The sequence below is a fragment of the Rhipicephalus sanguineus genome, chromosome 1, assembly GCF_013339695.2.
Source record: "Rhipicephalus sanguineus isolate Rsan-2018 chromosome 1, BIME_Rsan_1.4, whole genome shotgun sequence".
Classification (NCBI taxonomy): domain Eukaryota; kingdom Metazoa; phylum Arthropoda; class Arachnida; order Ixodida; family Ixodidae; genus Rhipicephalus; species Rhipicephalus sanguineus.
In genome coordinates this window covers 45,121,730-45,129,100 of record NC_051176.1, presented here as the reverse complement: position 1 = coordinate 45,129,100, position 7,371 = coordinate 45,121,730, and positions in this window count along the sequence as shown.

Genomic DNA, 7,371 nt, shown 5'->3' with positions numbered 1-7,371 from the left:
GCAATCATGCTGGCAGCCACTGAAGCTATATATTACAAATATCTTTCTTTTTGGCGGAAGTAGAAGTAAAGAGGAAATAGCTCTTATCATTTCATGGAACTCTGAGCAAATTATGTATTTTTAAAAATTCACGAAAAACGCTGCGTTTTTGAAAATCAGTCGAATTTGGGACGCTATGGCTAATTCTCTGAACATCTTAGCTTGTTCATATTTGCCGTATGAATAGGCCTTTATGTGAATAATGAACCTCTGCATTTGTATTTCTCTAATAATTTTCAAAGTAGTAAATTTTTACGCTCTAAACACCAAAAAGAGAAAAGTGCTCCTCAATTCGAAAATCTATAATAAAAAAAACCCAATCTCAATTTTGTTCAAAGTCCCCCAAAATGTTCTCAAAGGACTGCAGAATGATATTATGAAAAAACATGATGCATCATTTTTATTAGGACAAAAGCAGAAAATGTCAAACATAGCGTTTCCAGAGCGTGGTGGCTACTGCGTAAAGGACATCTCTAGTAACAAGAAAATATAGTAACATGTCTTTTTTCTTTTCTGACCTTCGCTAAACAACAGTAATGATCTATGGTCGGAAATTGGGAACTGTTTTGTAATGAAAAAGACCGTTCCAATTAAATGCATTCGCGTGGTTTGCGACTTCACGCCAGTGTTAGACATCCCTCAGTCCACAGTAGGCACTTTCAGTTGTAGCCCCCTTTTCTTTCATCTATATCAGTTGAATTATTCATATCTTGAGTGCTAAAGAACGCATTCCCTCCATGCGTCTCTTATGATGATGTGCTGTGCCAGAATTGAGAGATTGGTATAAAAGCCAAGGTCTCTTCATTAATGGAAATGAATTTCTGGAGAGCGGTCGCCAAGAGGTGTGGTTTTTGTTGGCCCAAATGTGTACGTTGTCAAACCTTATGTGATCAATGCGCAGTTTAAAAAGAATCGATTACGTGAAGATTGGTGGCAGCAGTTCTGGCCACGGATAAAACACGTTTTGTTTGCATTGCATCTGCTTTGTTTTGCATCTCCTTCTTTCTCTTGAAGCAGTGCTGGCAGATCTGGTTTCCCTCTTGAATTGAGCGCGCATCCTGCTTCATGACCCTCCGCAAAAGAGAGCCTCGATCCGATATATAACGAAAATTCCGCTGCAGCGGAATTTTCTTTTTGTGCACCATGAGGCAGTCCGTACAAAATCTCGGTCATGGCTATAACGCTTACCCATAGCCACCTTCAGAGCGTAGGACAGGATTGCACCAAATTGAAGCCCAATTTGGATGCTTAACTTCTATCTCAGGTTGTGTTTGGCTGACTGGCACAGCCGTGCTCGTTGCTGTCGTCTGCTCAGGCGGGCGTCTATCGTGCCGCCCTCTGCACCTGTCCGCCTAACGCATGCTACTCCGTTTACACGAAGGCGTGTAGCGCGGGCCATTCGATCCGCCACACGATCCGCACGGTGCGGATCCAGAGACCGGGCGGGAGAGCGACGAGTGGTGAAAAATGTATCGTGTAACCAACGCAATCGACACCCCAGCTTTTTCTCGTGCAGAGCGACAAAGCCTGGCAAACAATGTGTGGCTGTTGTGCTTAGGTTGCACTGCGGTACTCGCCGTTCACCACTGCCGCCATTTGCGATTTCTCACATTCTTACAATGCATGATCGACTCAGCTACACAAATGTCGCGTTTAGCTTCGTTGCTTTTATATAAGCGCATTTACTCAAAAAAAAAAAAATATCCAAAGGGATGAAAATGTCCGTGCTGCCCGTCGACGAGGAATATAAGTGGTGTCGCAAATACATTTAATTGGAACGATCTTTTTTTCTTTACAAAACAGTTCCCAATTTCTGACCATAGATCATTACTGTTGTTTAGCGAAGCTCAGAGAAGAAAAAAGACGTGTTACTGTATTTTCTTGTTACTAGAGATGTCCTTTACGCAGTAGCCACCACGCTCTGGAAACACAATGTTTGACATTTTCTGCTTTTGTTCTAATAAAAATGATGCAACATGTTTTTTCATAATATCATTCTGCAGTCCTTTGAGAACATTTTGGGGGACTTTGAACAAAGTTGAGAATGGGGTTTTTTTTATTATAGATTTTCGAATTGAGGAGCACTTTTCTCTTTTTGGTGTTTCGAGCATGAAAATTTACTACTTTGAAAATTATTAGAGAAATACACATACAGAGGTTCATTATTCACATAAAGGCCTATTCATACTGCAAATATGAACAAGCTAAGATGTTCAGAGAATTAGCCATAGCGTCCCAAATTTGACTGATTTTCAAAAACGCAGCGTTTTTCGTGAATTTTTAAAAATACATAATTTGCTCAGAATTCCATGAAATGAAAGAGCTATTTCCTCTTTACTTCTACTTCCGCCAAAAAGAAAGATATTTGTAAATTATAGCTTCAGTGGCTGCCAGCATGATTGCGAATTTACGAAAACGCACTCTTCGTAAAATGGTCGTCCTCAACCGGCGACACTTGTCGAATTTTCCTGTGTTGAAAAAATTTACTTGAAAACGAACTGCCATTTCGTGCTGTGCAGTCATATGTGCACAACATATAAAATTATCAGGAAAATCGGAAACATCAAATATACACCCTTTTTGGATCTTTCGTGGAAACGACCAGCTATTGATATCATATATCCTTAGAAAAAATTGAAATGCACTATCAGCAACGTTGCTGTGTTCACGAGCTCATCAGAAGAGAAGCTGGTGTCATCCAAAGATGACAAGAAAGCGACAGGAATGGTTCAAGTGATCACAGGAGCAACTTGTAAGCAGCACAAAGCATGTGACTGGAGGTCTGAGATTTCCATTGTAGAGGCTGTAACGAAGCATAAAAGCCTTGGCTCTTTATTAGAGCCCAAGGTATAAATGGTGAGTGTCCTTCAGACGATATTTTTTTTTGGGGTACATGTCACATCACGCTGATCCAACCGGCCACATTCTCTGTGACCCAGAACAGCAGGGTGAAGTGTGCCCAACTGCACGACTGTTTGCAAAGAGCTGTGAAGGTGCAAGCTATGCTGCAGGCAAGTTGCAACATTGTGTGTTTGAACAATATCACAAGCACTTGCTATTACATACTCTTTCCTGTCTTGGTGTTCCTCACATATAGTGCCATAAGTTTCTCAGTTGGATGAGTAAAATAGCGCACACTTAGACAGGGACAGAGTAAGCAACATGACACAAGCGCTAACAACAATTGTTTATTTGAAATAACAGAGGAAGTCTTATGTAAAGAAACAGGTGAAGTGAGTGCGCGTGTCACGCAGGCATGACTGCAAGCCATCTGAAATCGGTACAAAGGAATACAAGTTCCTTTTTGGGCAAACTAATATAAGGCATTCTAACACATCGTGTGCCTAACCACTGAGTCATTTCGGCTTCAATCATCTCATGGACTAACTTTTTACTTTTGACAATCACATGAACTTTATCGAATTCCTGCTGACATCCACATGTCGCACTGCATAGCTAGAAGACCGTCCTTGTGCTTTTCTTGATTGCCACGGTGCTCTCTGAAATTATCATTAAGGTAGAATATTTCACTTGAAAAGGATCATTACACTGCAGCAGATTTAGCATTTCTAGCAAGGAGCTAGAAATAGATTTTTGCCATGCTGCTTTCTCAGATATAACACGCAGAGGGCATTCACTTCTGTGTTTTTGCGCTAAAGAACAGGTCGCTTACTGGAAGCTGGTTATCCGAGAATCAACAGGTAGCAGTGGTCGAAATTTTACTTCACGAATTATCTGCCCGCACCATCGAGTGCATTGTTGTGTAGCGCTTTACATGCATGATATTGTGCATAATCTCAAGAAGATTGCTGGTCGCGTTGATGTATCTGTTGTGTTTAGTGCCCCTCAAAAACCTTTCAGCCTTTGCAATAGTAGTGTTCCTAGGAAGGAGCTACTAGCGACATGCTCAAAGAAACATAGATGTACGTTTGTTAGATGCATTGATCATGCTGCGTATCGGATCCCACTGCATTATGGAAAGTTCTACATTAGCCAGTCCGCTAGATGCCTTAACGATCGTTTGAGAGAACACCGTTGCAATGTACAAAAGCACAAAACGGTCACCTAGCTATGCAACTGTAGCACGTGTGAATGTCAGCCTGAATTTGATGAAGTTGACGTGATTGTGAACAGTAAAGAAAATGCAGTCCGTGAGATAATAGAAGCCAAAATGATTGAGAAGTTAGGCACACAGTGTGTTAGCATGCCTTTTGTTAGCTTGCCCGTAAAGGAGCTACCGATCCTTTGTGCCGATTTCAGATCGTTTGCAGTCATGCCTGTGTAACATGCGCACTCACCTCACACATTTCTGTACACAAGTCTTTCTCTGCTATTTCAAATATTCATCTGTTGATAGCGCTTGTGTCGTGCTGCTTACTCTAAGTGTGCGCTATTTTACTCGCATTACGTACCAACAAGCCCAAGCTACTCTTCTCGAACTGCCCATTTGTAGAGAAGGAAACCAATGCCTACCACTTAATATGGGCTTGTCCAGACCAGAGGAAGAATGCTCCCATCTTTCACAGCAAGCTGTCCACTGCTTCAGTTCCTTGAACAGTCAGTCGTCTATGCTGGGTACATGCATTACAGATGCCACAAAACATTCCATAAACTGCACACAATAGAGGCCTTACAGTACACAAGTAGTACATATAAAACATGATGGCTTAACACAGGTATCTGTTGATACACCAAAACTGTCCATGAATGATGAGCTTAGGATGCATTAAGAGCAAATATTAGTGGAGTAATAGATTTTTGCAGACAATTTTAATTATGCGTTACATGTCAAGCTTTCCCACACTGGCGTACTAAAATAGTATGAAGAATACAGTTTGCCGAATAAGCAACTTGCACAGAAAACTCCATCAGCACTATCATCACAATATTAAATAGATCAGTGTATGCTCTATGTACACAATGTATGGTAACGAGCCACCCTTATTGTACGACATCATGAATGTGAAGATTTCAAGATAGCTGAAGACTTAGAAGTGTAAGAGCACCAGAGGTTACAGCAAAGATTGAGCACTGTGTTGGCTTTTCTGTCTCCTCTGCTGCTCTCGCATGGTTTTAAATCTTGGGTATGTTTTGCCAACAAGCCCAGTTTTGAACTCTTCAAAAAAAAACCTTGTTGCACTAAAGTCAATTCATATGCAGGGCTCGTGCTGTGCCCTACAAGTGTCTGTTCAATTCAATGAGCCCTTAATTCACTATGTTTCTTTTGTCCTTTCATAGCTATAGGGTCTCGTCCCGGTAGACTTGATGGCTTCAGGTAGCATGCAAGGGTTCATTGGCCAGCTGCCAGCTCGTAAAGAGTTCTACAAGACGCCAGGATGGCCAAAAGTAGCACTAGCATGTACTGTTGGGATTACACACTGAGGTGCTCAATGGGATGGATGGGACAATGACCACTGTTGCAGCTCCATTGGAGCATCAGACGCACTATCCAAAGGTTACAGATTCGGTCCCTGGCAGGAGCAAGTGTCTCTTTTGTTGACTTTAATTCCTTTCAATTTATGTAAAAATTACCACACCACAGTTAAAAACTAAAATAATCTCCCCTATGCCTTCCTTGGCTTCATTGTCTGTCTGCATTAGTAGGTTGTGTCTAACAAGAAAAAGTAGCCCTTGATCCAGTGCCCTTGTTTCGTCTGTTCAATTTCGTAGTGCTTGGCACGCCACAAAATCAGTATAACCACACTGTCCAGAATTCTGTGATCAGAAAACATGTAAACATATCAGAAATGACATTCTTCAATTTATAAACTGCATAAACTAAAGCAGCACTGTCATCCCTTTCCCTGATTGATACATCTTGGTTTTTTATACTGCAAATAAGACCCCCACTTCTGGCTTCATGCTTCTTTAGCAAAGTACAAAGGAAAGCGAAACTACGGTACCACAAGATCAAGTAATGTTCTTGATACACCATCACATCCCAAGCCACTTGTGATAAGAAGTTTTTGCAATGATGCTACTCCACTATTAAATTGGTATTAGAGAGAACATGTTTAGTTCATCAAACAATATATGTAATGGCAGGACTAATAATCGACATGTTTCTTCCCAGGCAAACACAGCAACAAGCAGAGCATACGCTACCTTAATAAGCTTAGTTGAACTGACACACACGTCTGTCAATTACAATTTATATAGACATGCTGTACTACTTCCAATTAAGCTTGCAGTTATATGCACACTTACTGTTACTACCAGCACATAATATGATTCAGTCAAATGCATTGCCTTCTTGTAAGTTTTCTGCAGAACTAAATCAATGTTCTCAAACATATGGCCCGTATATCTCTAGCCAGCGGCCCAGCCTGCATATGGTTGTCCTTGTCCGATATTTCCTTTCATTTATTTAATATATACGCTCCTGAGCAACTCTGGCGAGACTGATCTAAGCATTTTTTCGTAAGGCACCCATGTGGTTACAATACACTTAAACATAACGGTGAAATGAAAACTCGATACTTCACTATCGGCGTTTGATTTCGGTCCTCTATAGACTATTTACTGATGGTTTTTGGTGCCCACGTATTGGCTGTTAACTTTGCTGTTTGTATCTTGAACTAAACAAACAGTGCTACAGTACAACGCGTGCGCATGAAAACGGTTGGGTTGGTGCATTCGACGTTATGTGACCTGTTAATTCACGCGCTATATAAAAAATAAAAAAAAAAGATTTAACAGCATCGTTGTGGCGTGCCCGTGTCTTCTGTAAAAACCGTCTCGGTATCAGTGTCGATATGTTCTCAAAACCTGACATCAAATCTCCTTTCAGAAATGACAAATATAGTAAAACACGCTATCGGAGAGTAGATGAGAAGGAAACGAGAACGAGGCTGCACTTGCTTGCGAGCGGCTCAGTGAATGTTTTTCGCTCCGAGTGTACATCGCATTCATTTTACATTCTGTAAATAAACGCGTTCAATCGTCACAATTGTGGTGCAGGGCCGGGGAACTTTTGAAAAGCCATACGTCCAGCGACCTCACCTCCGTCGGCCCACGCGGCTTCCAGGTGGTTAGCGGTCGATGAAAGGCGAGGCCGGTGAGAGAGTGACCAACTGGCCGACGCGTGGTAGACTGATCAAGCTGCGCAAAGGAGGGTCACTACGATGTTCGGCCGGTAGGCGTGCCGATCGGAAGTTGGGTTCGTGGCCATTCTGGTCCAAAAACAAGCGTTCCATCTTCAACCGTAGGTATATGGGAAAGGGCCGTATTTGAAATGGCAAGGTAGTTGACAATTTATTTCATGCCCCTACCCTCCCCATCTTTTCCCCTAGCAGTTTTTCAATGTCCCGCCTTGGGGAGACTAAAAAATGG